Raw genomic sequence first — 13,587 nt, 5'->3', positions numbered from 1 at the left:
GGAAAGGAAATTGATTGAATTATGTAGTGCAAAAGTGACAAATAGTTTATTATAACTTGAGATCGCAATATGGGATGAAGTTGTGCACCTGGATCTGGCAGTAAAATATCGAGATGAAGTTGCCCTGCAAATTTGAGGAAAAGTTGCCCGAACTATGCCAGGAATGTACACGGTCCTCCGAAAAATCTGCAAAACAAAAAGGGTTTTTTTTTTCTTTGCAAATGAAGCCCAAATCCGAAAGTAAAGTTGTGCACTTACAACCTACACATAGAAAAGAGAGGAAAATGGGTTGGGATTGGGGGTTTGCCTTTAGGTCAAACCCCAGTTTTGGAATTAACCAAGTAATGAAAGAAAGTACTTGCAAGTAGATGTAAATGAAAGACTGAATTGTAAATCACCTCAAGGGAGGTTGTGATAGCAATGTTGATAGAAGTGCTTGTGTGGAATTGAATGTTGAAATCAATCTCCTCTTCAATGGTTGGATCCTTGACTTGAATGCAACACCTAGCCTTGAAGGGAGACTTGAGAATGCTCAATGCTGGAAAAGAATGCTTGATCACTTGTGCACACTTGAATCTCTCCAACTTTGACCTATCCAACTTATGAAAATGAGAGGATGAATGCCCCTTAAATACATGTCAATTGATTTGAATTTTTTCACAGGCAAATAATGGGGGAGTTTCCTACCCAAGGCACAACCAACAATGCAACCCTAGGAAGGACAGGGGTGCCACGCCCCTAACCAGGGAGGACAAGGGTGTCATGCCCCTATCCAAGGGGGTACATTGGCACCATGCCCCTTTCCTACCACTTTTCCTAGGGCAGAGTGTAGATAGGGTGATGCAGAGGCCAAGGAAGAAGTTATTTCTGCAAGCTGAGTAATCTGCAGTCTCCAATTAGGCTAGAGGATTTGATCTCTCATGCATGAGAACCCTGATGAAGTTGAAAATTGCTAGGGTCGCAATTTAATGACACTACATTTAGCCCCTACTTTAGCGAGAGTATAAGCATGTGCCAATATTGTCGATAAAGTTCAAGGAAAAAATATTGAAAGACTTTTACCACGTCAAGGAGGCAAGATGCACCAAGCCCCTAGTGGACTTAGGACCTTACAACTTTGATTGAAAAAGTAAAAGGGAAGATCGAGAAAGGTAGAACTATGACTGTAAGTAGAAAATTTCACTTCACTATGAGTCATGAAGGCAAGGATACAAAGTATTAGAAAGAAAAAAAAAGTTCACTAAGTAATTCTAAGTATCACGAGAAGGGAAGTATGAGTGGAGTGTATGCCCCCAAGTTAAAGCAATGGCACACACCTTATCGAGAGCAGTTTCTTTAACGTAGGATACAACAAAGAGAGAGAAGGAGGGAGCACGTTGTCTCAAGGATTTATCCCCCAATTGAGGTACAAACCCAAGGATAATGAACACAAAACATGAGGTAGTATCACGTTCCTCGAGGTTAGTATGTTGTATGATAACTCATGTATATTATGTATGTATATATGCATATAATAATCTTCATTACCGAAAGAAGGACACTACCTTAGAAGAAAGGGAAGAGAGGATGTCTTTTGAGTCAAAATTAAAGAGACAAAGAGAAGATCTCAATGCTTTGCATCATCCCCAAGTAGACATTAAGGGAAAAATAGAAGAACAAGGATACATATAGAAGAATGGTCACAAAAGAGAAAGAAAGGAGAGAGAGAAAGATCTGCAGTGCTAATATTGCTAGTCTAGCATGACATCCACCTCATGATCTTGTTGATCACTATTTTGGGAAGGCGAGCAACACGCCAGAGGAGCGATATCGAGCATAGTAGATGGAGCTATCACAAGATCCAAACAAGGATTGTGCTCATGTTGTAAGTCACTTTGTTCAATTCTAGGAGATAGGATTAAGGTTTGTGAAAACTCATCTGATAAATGTTTATCCACATCAACATACTCATACTCACTATCAGAAGCATTAGGAGTTGTATTTCCATTATCAATAAAATTTTCACCCATTTCTTTATCAAATTTTAGAGAAAGAGGAGCAAGAACATGAATAGGAGTAAAACTATCACATGTTTTATGCAACTTATGGTTTGGAGATGTTGTTTGAACATCTTGCTTAGGAGAAAAGGGAATCATGTCAATTGTTGGAGTCTGAGGATATTGAGTATTGTGAGGGATAGTTTCACAAGCTCAAACATGGTGTCTTCATCGGCGTTCTCTCGCACAACAATTCCATCGAGTCTTAATGGAAGGCTGAGAAGGAGGAGGAAAATTTGAACAAATAGGAATATTTCTCTCCTTGATAGTTGAAGGTTTAGGTTGAGGTCTTTTTGGTTGAACAATAGGAGAAGTAGGCCTCTTCTCTCGATAAGAGGAAGGAGGTGGAACTGCACCATAGAAAGGAGGAATATTAGGTGTAGGAAGGAGACCAAGTCCATCATGAGGAGGAGGTATAGGTCTAACCTTAGGAAGAATATTGTTGTTCTCCTTGAGAGAAGTTAAAGTCACATCCATAGGTATAGGTTGACGATTTTCCTTAGGAGGGATATTAGTTCTATCAGAGAGGGGAAGAACCTCATCTTGAAGAATAATAGGAATGTCAAGTGTTGGTGATCTAGGTTGACTTAAGGATAAGATCATATCATTCTTCCATTTTTTATAAGATTGAAAATGAGCATCGCTCCTTGATGGAAGAGATTAAAATTGTTTAGGCCAAAAGAGATCAATAGGAACACCAGGGCTTCTTTCAGATGGACAAAATAAGCTATGGTTCACGGTTATGATTTCTCCATTGTGAGGAAATTTAAGACACTTGTGGATTGGAGAAGCAATATCCTTCATGGAAGATAGCCAAGGATAGCCCCCAACTTCAAACGGAATTTCTCAGAAGAAGGTAGGATAACAAAGTCAACATCCATGGATTTAGCATGAACCTAAATAAGAAGGGTGATACAGCCAATGGTAGGACAAGAGAAGCCATCAAATAAATTCACAACCACATTAAAAGAATCATAGATTGTCTTATGCACTTGTAAAGTGAAAAGATACTCTTCAGTTATGACATTAACAATGCAAGAGGAATCAATCAAGGCACCACGACAAGGGATATCCTTAACCTTCACAACTATGTATAAAGGGCCATCAGGTTCTCTAATGGTCTCGCTATGGTCAAATTTAATACAAGGATACTTAGGCATATCCTATGTTTCTGTCATATTAACCAAGTTTGGAGCCATAGAGGTGAATTATTCAGAAGAGAGAGAATTAGGAACAATCTCAATAACATTAGAGGTATGAGATGGCAAGGGATTAGTGAAAATCTTAAGATTTTGATTAGGAGGAGCAACTAATTTATTCCCTTTATCATTCACACCTGCTGCAAATATAGTATTATTATCAATCAAGTCTTGAACCTTATTTTTCAATGCAAAACATTTCTTAGTATCATGACCAAGTTGTTGATGAAATTGGCAAAAGGAATTGTTATCAAAATAAGGAGATGCAAGTTTGGAAGGATCGATTTCTTTTATAGGGGGGAGTTTGATAACATCTGTGTAACAACTAAGACATAATACTATGTAAAGATTAATTCAAAGGAGTAAATTGTCTTTCTCTTTGGAAAAATTTAGAAATAGAAGGCACACATCTTTTTGATTAAGGAAAAAGTAGGTTTTGAAGGGGCCCCGAAACCCTTTACAAACAGAACTTAAACAGCAAAGCTATGAGAAACAGAAAAGAACAAAACCACAAAAAACCAGCGGAAAACCAAAGAAAACCCAAAAAAGCCCCATAAAGCTAGTAGGCCTTCTAGCATTCAGATTTTTTCCAGGGCTTTAGCCAGGGTGTTGCTGATTTCATACAACTCTTTGATGTTGTCTTTGAAGTTAGGGGGATCCTTTGCTAAAGCAGCCACAACTTTCTTGATGCTAGCCCTGGTTCTCTTCGCAGTACTGCCCACCAGAGTAGCATCACCGCTTCCAGTTTGGATGGTCTCTTCCTCCAGATCAAGATCCATGACCGGTTCAGGAGTACAGGTATGATCAATGACCTTGGCGATGTCCTCCAGGTTTTTAGTGATAGCAGAGAGTATACTTGGGATAACTCCCATCAGATTTTTCATCGCTTCTTTTCCCTCTTCCAACGATTTTACCTTATTCTCCATTTCCTGATTCCAATTAATCTGCTCTTTGTTTTCATCCTCCCTCTTTTCATCCATTTTTATCCCTTTCTTATCCAGGTTTTTTAGGGTCTCGTAGGTCCATCTATCAAAATCCATTCTAGCCTCAGAGAGCTTCTTGAGGTTATCTAGGATAAGCCCTTTACCAGCACTTTCCTTGTCCTCACTATCCCTGTCCTCAATCAGGTCCTTCTTAGAGTCTTTGTTCATTTCCTTCTTAGAATTCACTCTAGTTTCCTCATTATCCTTGGGTTCTGCTTCTTCCATCAGATGGATGTTGTCCTTATCAGGGCATTCACTGAGGGTAGGGCTTTCTTGACCAGGCTCATTATTGCCACTTTCTTCCTCATTACCCAGCTCCTCGTCTTTCCAACTATCTTCGCTGTTGGAGTCGTCCATCTCCATTCCGCTGCTTTCCTTAACAATGTCCTCTGTTTCCAACCCAAGGATGTTTTTCCTTTTTTTGCTGGAGGACGCCTTCTCCTTGCTATTTCTCCCTCTTCCATCTTTCTCTTGCCCAGCGAGGCAGAAATCCTCTTATTTTCTAGCAGGGCAAGGGTTTTGCAATGCTCATAGATGAGCAGCAAAAGCCCACAGTGGAGAATCAAGCTAGAAGGGTTAGTCCTATGTTTGTTGAGGGACTTAGAGAGGGACCGAAAAAGGTAGTAGGGCAGGGATACCTTTTTGTCATGTCTGAAATGGTTTAAGAGCATGAAGTGGTAGGTGTGAGCCCTGGAGAAATAGCCTTCAACCATGATGTACTCCATAATTACATTTAGAACCTAGCCCCACAACTTCTTAATGTTTGCAGCTTCGTAGTAGCCCCCAGTAGCCTTGCCAATTTTGGCCCTCTCTTTCTCTTTTCTTGAGAACAGGTTAACCGCGTTGTTGGAGACTTTAAGGTCTTGAAAGAAATTAATCCCAGTGTGGGGCATTCCAGTCATAGTGGATATGAGCCCAGCATCCAGCTTAAACTTAACTCCATAAAGTTTAAAAGAGCCATTAGACCAGTTTTTGGAAATCTTGGAAACAGCTAAGTTAACCCTACCTTTGTCATAGTCCTCAAGTTTCTCCATGAAGCTGGTAAGAGAGCCCTTCTCCAGTTTCACCCAGACTTTTGGCATCACTTTCCAGGTCATCATATTGTCTGGTTCTTCCCACCTAAGGTCTCCTTCCATCTTCAGATACGGGCTATCTACTCTGTTTCTATGCAAGTTATAACCTTCTTTCCCGATGTTGCTCAAGTTTTTGAACTGAGTAACCCATAAAGTGTGCGGCGATTTATTAGAGATAATAGGAGATCTTCTGTAGCACCAAGTAATGATGGCCTTTCTAGCAAGGCATAAATGATGCTTTTTACTTGTCATGATTAAATTGTCCTTCTCTCCCCGTATAACGGTCCTTTCTAATGAACTCTTAGATATTTAAATTGAGATCCTCCTCATGCCAAATCATTTGGGAGTCCGAGTTAACTCTAGTATTCGCTAAACAATCTGCAACATTGTTTTGCTCTCTGAAGGCATGTTGAATAATAATTTCTTTGAAACTGGCAATGATCTCCCTAGCTTTCATGATGATATTTTCAATAGACCAGGAAGGCTTCGATTCCCCCTTTAAGCACTTTATAATATTAAGTGAATCTCCCTCGAGCCATATTTTATCATAATTTAGATTTTTGGCTATAATTAAGGTATTCAAGGTGGCAGAGGCTTCAGCAAAATGGCTAGTTTGATTCCCCAGAGGACCAGCCACTACCTTAAGACAACTTCCAGCAAAATTCTTGACAATGCCCCCATATCCAACTTTACCCGAATTCCCTTTAGAGGCCCCATCAAAGTTATCCTTAATCCATCACTATGAGGGAAAACACTAGAATAGACCTTCTCTTCCAGTCTCCTTGCTAGTAGTAGTGGTAGAGAGGTTCCACCTGTCTTTAAAATCATCTTTAGCGGCAGGTCCCTGATCAGTGCAGTAGAGGCATTCAAAAATACTCCTAAAGATTTTATTTGCAACCACTTTAGGAATAGCCCTTTTATCCCTAAAAATCTTGTTGTTGCGCTCTTTCCAGATATTCCAGATAACAATCGGCAGAGTAAGTTTCCAAGTCTCTACAATTTTAGGATTAGAATTAGGGCAATGCCAATGAAGCCAGGTGTCACCAAGAGAGTTCGGGAAGGCACACATGTTGTAGCATTCACATGGTTGTTGTTGATTGGGTCATTGAACTTGATGAAGCTTTTTGTTGGTTTGAACTTTGCAAACGGTTGTTAAACACTGTCCCCCTTATCACTCGGAGCCATAGGAGTGGATTGCTCCATTTGACTCACAGACAATTGATAATTGTGGTGTTACGCATAACTGCGAAAAGGAAGTAAACTCAGACAAAAGAAGTTTTTCCCTTATATCTTTTTGTAAATTAGAAATGAAAATTCTTTGAATATCATTATTAGGTAAATGAAAAGAAATTTGAGCACACAAATGCTTATATCTACCAATGAAATTAGTCATTTTTTCTTTAACACCTTGTTTACAATGCATTAAATCAGTCAAAGTGATTTTAGGACCAATGTTGTTTTAAAATTGTTGGAAGAAAGCATTTTATAGTTGTTGAAAGGAAGTGATAGAATAAGAAGGCAGAGAGCAATACCATTGTAAGGCCTCATCTCTTAGTGTTCTTGTAAACAATTTTGCAAGCAATCATTGATCATAAGCAAAATCAGCACACAAGGTTTGAAATGTTTTGACATGTGTAAGAGGATCGCCTTTTCCATTATAGAGTTCCAATTGAGGGATCTCCACATGTTTAGGTGGCACAGTTTAACAATATTAAAAGAAAGTGGGCTCACAACATCAAAAGTGGGCACACTAAACTTGGATTTACTCATGGAAGCAATTTGTTGTTGTAAGGAAGACATGGTTTGAGCAAGATTGTTGATTGTCATTTCAATGGAAGAATTCATGTTATACATAGGTGATTGAGCAGGTGGTGTGATGTTATTGAAAGAAGGCATGGACTGAGAATAAGGTGCTGGAACATTATGATAAGTAGGCATGGGTGATGATTGGGTAGAAAAAGGGACACTTAAAGGAGGAATAAATTTGTTGAAGGAATTGCCCCACTGATTGGTTGAGGAATAATAGGAATACTTATGGAAGACATAGGTAATGATGGAGGATTAAATGAAGAAGAGGGATTTCCCCCATGACCTACGGTTGTAGGAATGACATTTTGAGTTGAAGTGGCCATGATATTGGATGTGAAAGTAGGAATACTAGTCATAGGAGTAGTCAAAGGAATTGAAGGATTGACTTGTGTTGAAGGTTGTGAATAACCTAGGGTTTTGGCACAACTCTTGATAGGAATGACTTTAGAATCAACAATATGTGCAATTTCATGCAATATATCAATTCCATTCTTATCACTTTGAAGCATGTGTTTAAGACCTTCAATTAATGGAAGAGCTTCACTATTAGGGTATTCTTGGGACATCCATTATTGAAAACTATCAAATTGATTATCCAATGTAGAAATTTGATCTAAAGAAACCCTAGTTAAAGCTTCTTCTTCATCATGGGATCCATCAATGGGGTGAATAGGCACATGATTAGGATGGGAAGAATTAGCATGATCCTCATTAAAGAAGTCACTCAAATTAGGCTCCATCTCCTCGGTAATTAAACCTTAGGAAGCCTTAATTCTAATGCTTCATCTAACAGGGATAGGATAGGTAGGACTGATAGTTGTAAAACTCATGCACTAGAAAGAAAATTTGAATTTTGAATTTTGGAACAAAGCTTACAAAATTGAGTAATGCAAAATTTAAGAAAATAATGATTACACAATTTGAACTTTGCTGGGGGAGGAGGATGACACAATTTCCAAAAGTGAAAGGAAATTGGAATTTTAAAATTAGGGTTGAGGGAATACCACTTAATTTTAAAATTTGAATTTTTAAATTCAGGGTAGACTATAATTAACCTCTTAATTTTAAAAATTTATTAAAATTTGAAATGTTGAATTTTGAAGGTATTTCTGATTCTAGAGGCATCAAAAATCGATAAAATCAGCCAATCTTCTAGATTAGGCTATTAAATACAATCATAACAGTCTCCTAAAACTTTGGGAAAAAAGTTGAGGACCGTGGCGGAAACGCACATGGTCCGACCAACTTTTTTCAAAATTTTCAGGAATGAATATTACGATAATTTTAAAACTAACCCCCAAAAATTGGCGAATTTTACAATCTCTAGATGGGTGAAATGAAGGCGCAAATGTGAAAATAGGACCCTATTAGGGTTTTGAAGAAAAAGAGGAATTGAATTGCAATTTTGAAAAGGGTCAATCCTAATGGATAGGGACACCTTGGAAAATGTTTAGAAATCTGAATGTAAATGAAATTGATTCGAAATTCACACAAAATCCAATTAATTTTAAAAATTAGGGTTTGATGACCTAACCACTTAATTTTGAAATTTGAATTTTGGGAAGAAGGGGGGAATTTGAAAATTTGAATTGTAGGATTGAAGAAAAATCTGAGAACAATCAGAAATCTGAAAATTAAATTGAAATCCAATTTTTGCACAAGTTCAAGATGATTTTTTAAAATTACGGTTTTAATAAGTAACCTCTTAATTTTGTAAATTTTAATTGCAAATTGAAAAAGACAAAGAGGAAATTGAATTTGACAATCAAAACAATTTTCAGATCTAAGATAACCACAAGCAATTTCTACAAATCATAAAGTTCAATTTTGATTTTAAAAAACAAGGTTTTTAATGATTTAACCACTAAGTTTGTAGCAAGTTGAAACTTGCAAATAAAAAATATGCAATTTTATTCAAAGGAAAGTATGCAAGACGTCCGGTTCACCAAAATCTAATGGTGGGAAAATGGTGAATGATAGAACAAGAAGGAAACTACCCTTTCCCTCAAAGAGAAATGAAAATTTTGCTATTGATTACCATTCAAGCACTTTTCATCATGTTACATTAGAAAGAGGAGAGGATAACTCATTAGATTCAATCTCTCCACATGAAGATGGTAGATTGAATTCAGAATGATTTGAGAATGCTAAGTTGATCCCCTCTTCCTTGTTTGAAATGGAAAGGAAATTGATTGAATTATGTAGTGCAAAAGTGAGAAAGAGTTAATTATAACTTAAGATCGAAATATGGGATGAAGTTGTGCACCTGGATCTAGCAGTAAAATGTCGAGATGAAGTCGCCCTGTGAATTTGAGGAATAGGGTCCTTCGAATTATTTGCGAAATGAAAAGGGTTTTTTTTCCTCTACAAATGAAGTCCAAATCCAAAAGTACAGTTGCACACCTGCAACCTACACACAGAAAAGAGAGGAAAATGGGTTGGGATTGGGGGTTTGCCTTTAGGTCAAACCCCAGTTTTGGAATTAACCAAGTAATGAAAGAAAGTACTTGCAAGTTGATGTAAATGAAAGACTAAATTGTAAATCACCTCAAGGGAGGTTGTGATAGCAATGTTGATAGAAGTGCTTGTGTGGAATTGAATGTTGAAATCAATCTCCTCTTCAATGGTTGGATCCTTGACTTGAATGCAACACCTAGTCTTGAAGGGAGACTTGAGAATTCTTAATGCTAGAACAGAATGCTCGAATGCTTGATTGCTTGTGCACACTTGAATCTCTCCAACTTCAACCTATCCAACTTATGCAAATGAGAGCATGAATGCCCCTTAAATACATGTCTGTGGATTTGAATTTTATCACGAGCTAACATTGGGGGAGTTTCCTGCCCGAGGCACAACCAACAATGCAAACCTAGGAAGGGTCTTGCCCCAAAATAGGGCACGATACCCTTGTCCAAGGGGGGATAGTGGCACCACGCCCCTATCCTACCCCTTTCCCCAGGGGAGAGTGTGGATGCGATGATGCAAATTCCAAGGAAGAAGTCACTAGTACATTTGAGGCTAATTTCTGACGGCCTATCGTCGGAATTTCAACTACTTTTCATCGAACTGTCGACAAATGAAGCCATTGAAAATTCATCGTCAGACTTTCTGACGATGCCATTTAACATTGAAATTCTAACAACATCATGAACTCTTCCGACGATGGCCATGATCACTCCTCAGGAAAAAAATGTCATCGAATAGATGTCAGAATTTTGACGCTCCCCCACGAATATGCATCAATGACCATTCGACAAGAAAGTGTCGTCGGACATACAACATCCTCGTTTGATGTTTCTTTACTTGGCGTTAGAATTCCGACGGTTGCAACTTTGCACCGACAAGGATGTTGTTGGTCTGACAGTTTGGCCATCGGTGCAAAGTTTAGTTGTCGTCGGAATTCTGATGGATATTTATTTTTTTTAAAAAGGAATACGCATATGAGGGGCACTCATTTCAAGCTAATATGAGGGGCACCATGGTTGAGATGGTCCAAATCCTAAGAGGATTGTATGAACCACTGAGTAGTGGTAAACCTATTAAAAATGGGATCAAAGGGAGAAGCTTTGGTGTTGATATTAGCTAACCCAAATACAAGAGCCTTTAAAGCCAATTTTCTAGAAAAGGAAGGGACAAAACCAATGGAAGAAGAGCAACCCAATCAGGGATATGAAATGACAAGACTTTATGATAAATACAATGCCCTAAGTGTTGGCATATGAAGAGACACTTCCTTTACAAAATAGTATGAGATGAAGACAAGGAATGGGCATAGGAGGAGAAGATGTGATGAGCAGCCCAAAAAGGACATTCAACACTGCTTTGGAAAGATCACCATTCCCACCTTTACTGTATCCGATAGCTCTTCAGCAAGAGCTTGGTTGCAAAAATTGGACACATGTTTCCTTTTGAATCCTAAGTTTGAAGAAGAGGCCATCAACTTTTCCAACTTGCATCTTGAGGGGATGACTCACAAATGGCGGTATCATGGCATGATGGCCCAAGGGAAAGATTCAATCACTACCTTAGAAGATTTCAGCAAGACATTGATAAAATGATTCGATAGAAAGGATAGAGAAATTCATTTCAAAAAGCTAGCACAATTGAATCAAGAGGGCATAGATAAATAGAGAATACATAAGATTTTGAAGGAGTGGTGAGACTAAACCAAACTTAGAATTGCAAAACCTAAGGGCCAGACCTTGTGTCTCGAGGGCTCATCACAGATGGCCTTACCTATGTGAAGGTGCAGAGACTTCGTAGTTCTTGAAACTATTTAAAACCCATCTAACATGATGGTATATAAAGGAGTGGGTATGCAACCCTTTCTAGGGCCCCTTTACCCCATACAATTTTCTCGTCGGCTGCCACCCACTTAGGTGAAACAGAAATGATGACCTAGCTAAAACAAAAGGTCCAAAACCAATGTTGTTTGTAAAATAGTGATAAAAGTAAAACCAATCTATATGCTTCATCAATGGATTATCTCTACCACATTTATGTGATCTCCCAAGAGTTATAAACACAATTTTGATTCTTACAACTCTCATGATAACAACGACTCTTAAATCATACAATTTTCAAGTGATATAAAGTACATGATTATGCTCATATCTATAAAACATGATCATTAACCAATACTAGTTACCCCCTAATGAATACCCCACTCAATTTTCATCATGCCATCATATAATAATGTTGATAATCAAAACAAGATCAATATAATATACCTAAATTTGACATCATTTCAATCATCTAGTAGGAAGCAATGGTCCTAAAACCATAATAATAAATCAACATATGACATTACAAATCTGCTACTTAGGAACCTCGAGAAGAATGAGAATTATTAAGGATCTCAAACTTGGAATCTTTAAATATGGACCTGACGGCTCCAAAGTCCTCTTTTGTTTGAAATATTTGAATATGGACCTGAATGCTACACCAACACTAGATGACACTCTCAACATACCCACCCCTAAAACTCATAGCTGTTGTCACCTCATGAAACATTATGATTGCAAGATAAGCAAAGGATGGGTTTGTTAAAAAGGCTTTAGAATATTTCAAGAAAATGTGATTGGCATGGTGAAACCCTTGTGAGAAAAAAACCACACCAAAGAGAACAATTCTTATGTTATTCCTTCAAATGGGTTACATGAATACTTCTCTCTAAATTCCTCGAGCACTTTATTACTGCTACAACCTACAAAATAATTTGTCTAACCTCCTAGACCAAGCTCCAATTCACAAAATAAATAAAGGTGAAAACATGGGATGGTTTTGCAAAACATTTTACAAGCCCAATTTCACATCTCACCAATGCAAAAGGTATGCATTTTGATTTCACAGAATAGAATGGTTTCTCAACTTGTCTATTATGTTTGTCACTTGAGGATAGGCCAATGGGGAGATTGTTAAATTTATTTGTTGAAGGGTTTGGGGGAACTCTACGAATCACTGAACACTTTCTTATCAATAATGAGATTTGTGGTATTTTTTTCTTTATTGAGAGGTAGAAATATTTATAGCTTCTCTCATTAAAACTTCCAAAACACATTTGTTTTTGCTAGTTCACATGGTTTGATGGTGCAAGAGCACCCTAGGGACCTAGGTTTGGCCAAAACGGTCAAAATTTGAGATTTTTGTTTTTTTTTGTGTTATTTCATGTAAATATGGCCATTTGAGGCCACTCGTTTACTTTGATCATTATATTTTTGTTGTATATAATTTGCTAAAAGTGCATACCTACGCATACTTTTTTTATATCGAACAATCTGCATCCAATTATTATAATTGTAACAAGGTCCGACAAACTCCATCAATTCATCAACTTTGTTGTAACGGACCTTTATGTCGTCCATGGAAAATAGGCCCAAACCATGTAACGACGAAGGTGCTATGTGATATATCCTATCGTTAACACAAAAATTGGTGTTTATTGGAGGAAGTTCCTTGGGTACCCATTGTTTCTATAGATGTTTGTACCTCAAGGGCACCTCAATGTCGTCTTTGGTCTCATCATCATAAGAACATGACCCCCCTTGAGCAAGGAAAATTTTCATGCGTTCATTGAATTTTCTTCTAATCTTTTTACCTCTAGTTGATCTCCCTATTGTAGACCTACTACATGTCTCACTTTCATTTTCTATTCCTACATTTCCTCACTCGAGGAAGACACATCTGACAAATACCTATTTGGTGGTACCTGCACTCCATCAAATGAGAGAGTTAGTTGGTAATGAGAGAGATATTTTGCAAATGAGGGTAATGTTGATGAAGAAGTCATCCCTAAAGTTGATGTTGAGATTAAAATTTGAATAAGTCTAACTGGGACCTCAAGTGTTGATAATTGTATTAGATTTGCTACTAATGTCGAGGTTTGAAAAATTGAGAAAGTTTGGTTTCCAAGTAATTTTTTAAAAATAAATTGTTTCTATGGGGTGTATTGACTTATACCTGTCGATCCATGATACTATGTAGGATC

The sequence above is a fragment of the Cryptomeria japonica genome, chromosome 11 (assembly GCF_030272615.1).
Source record: "Cryptomeria japonica chromosome 11, Sugi_1.0, whole genome shotgun sequence".
NCBI lineage: Eukaryota > Viridiplantae > Streptophyta > Pinopsida > Cupressales > Cupressaceae > Cryptomeria > Cryptomeria japonica.
Note: the sequence above shows the minus strand (reverse complement) of the source record.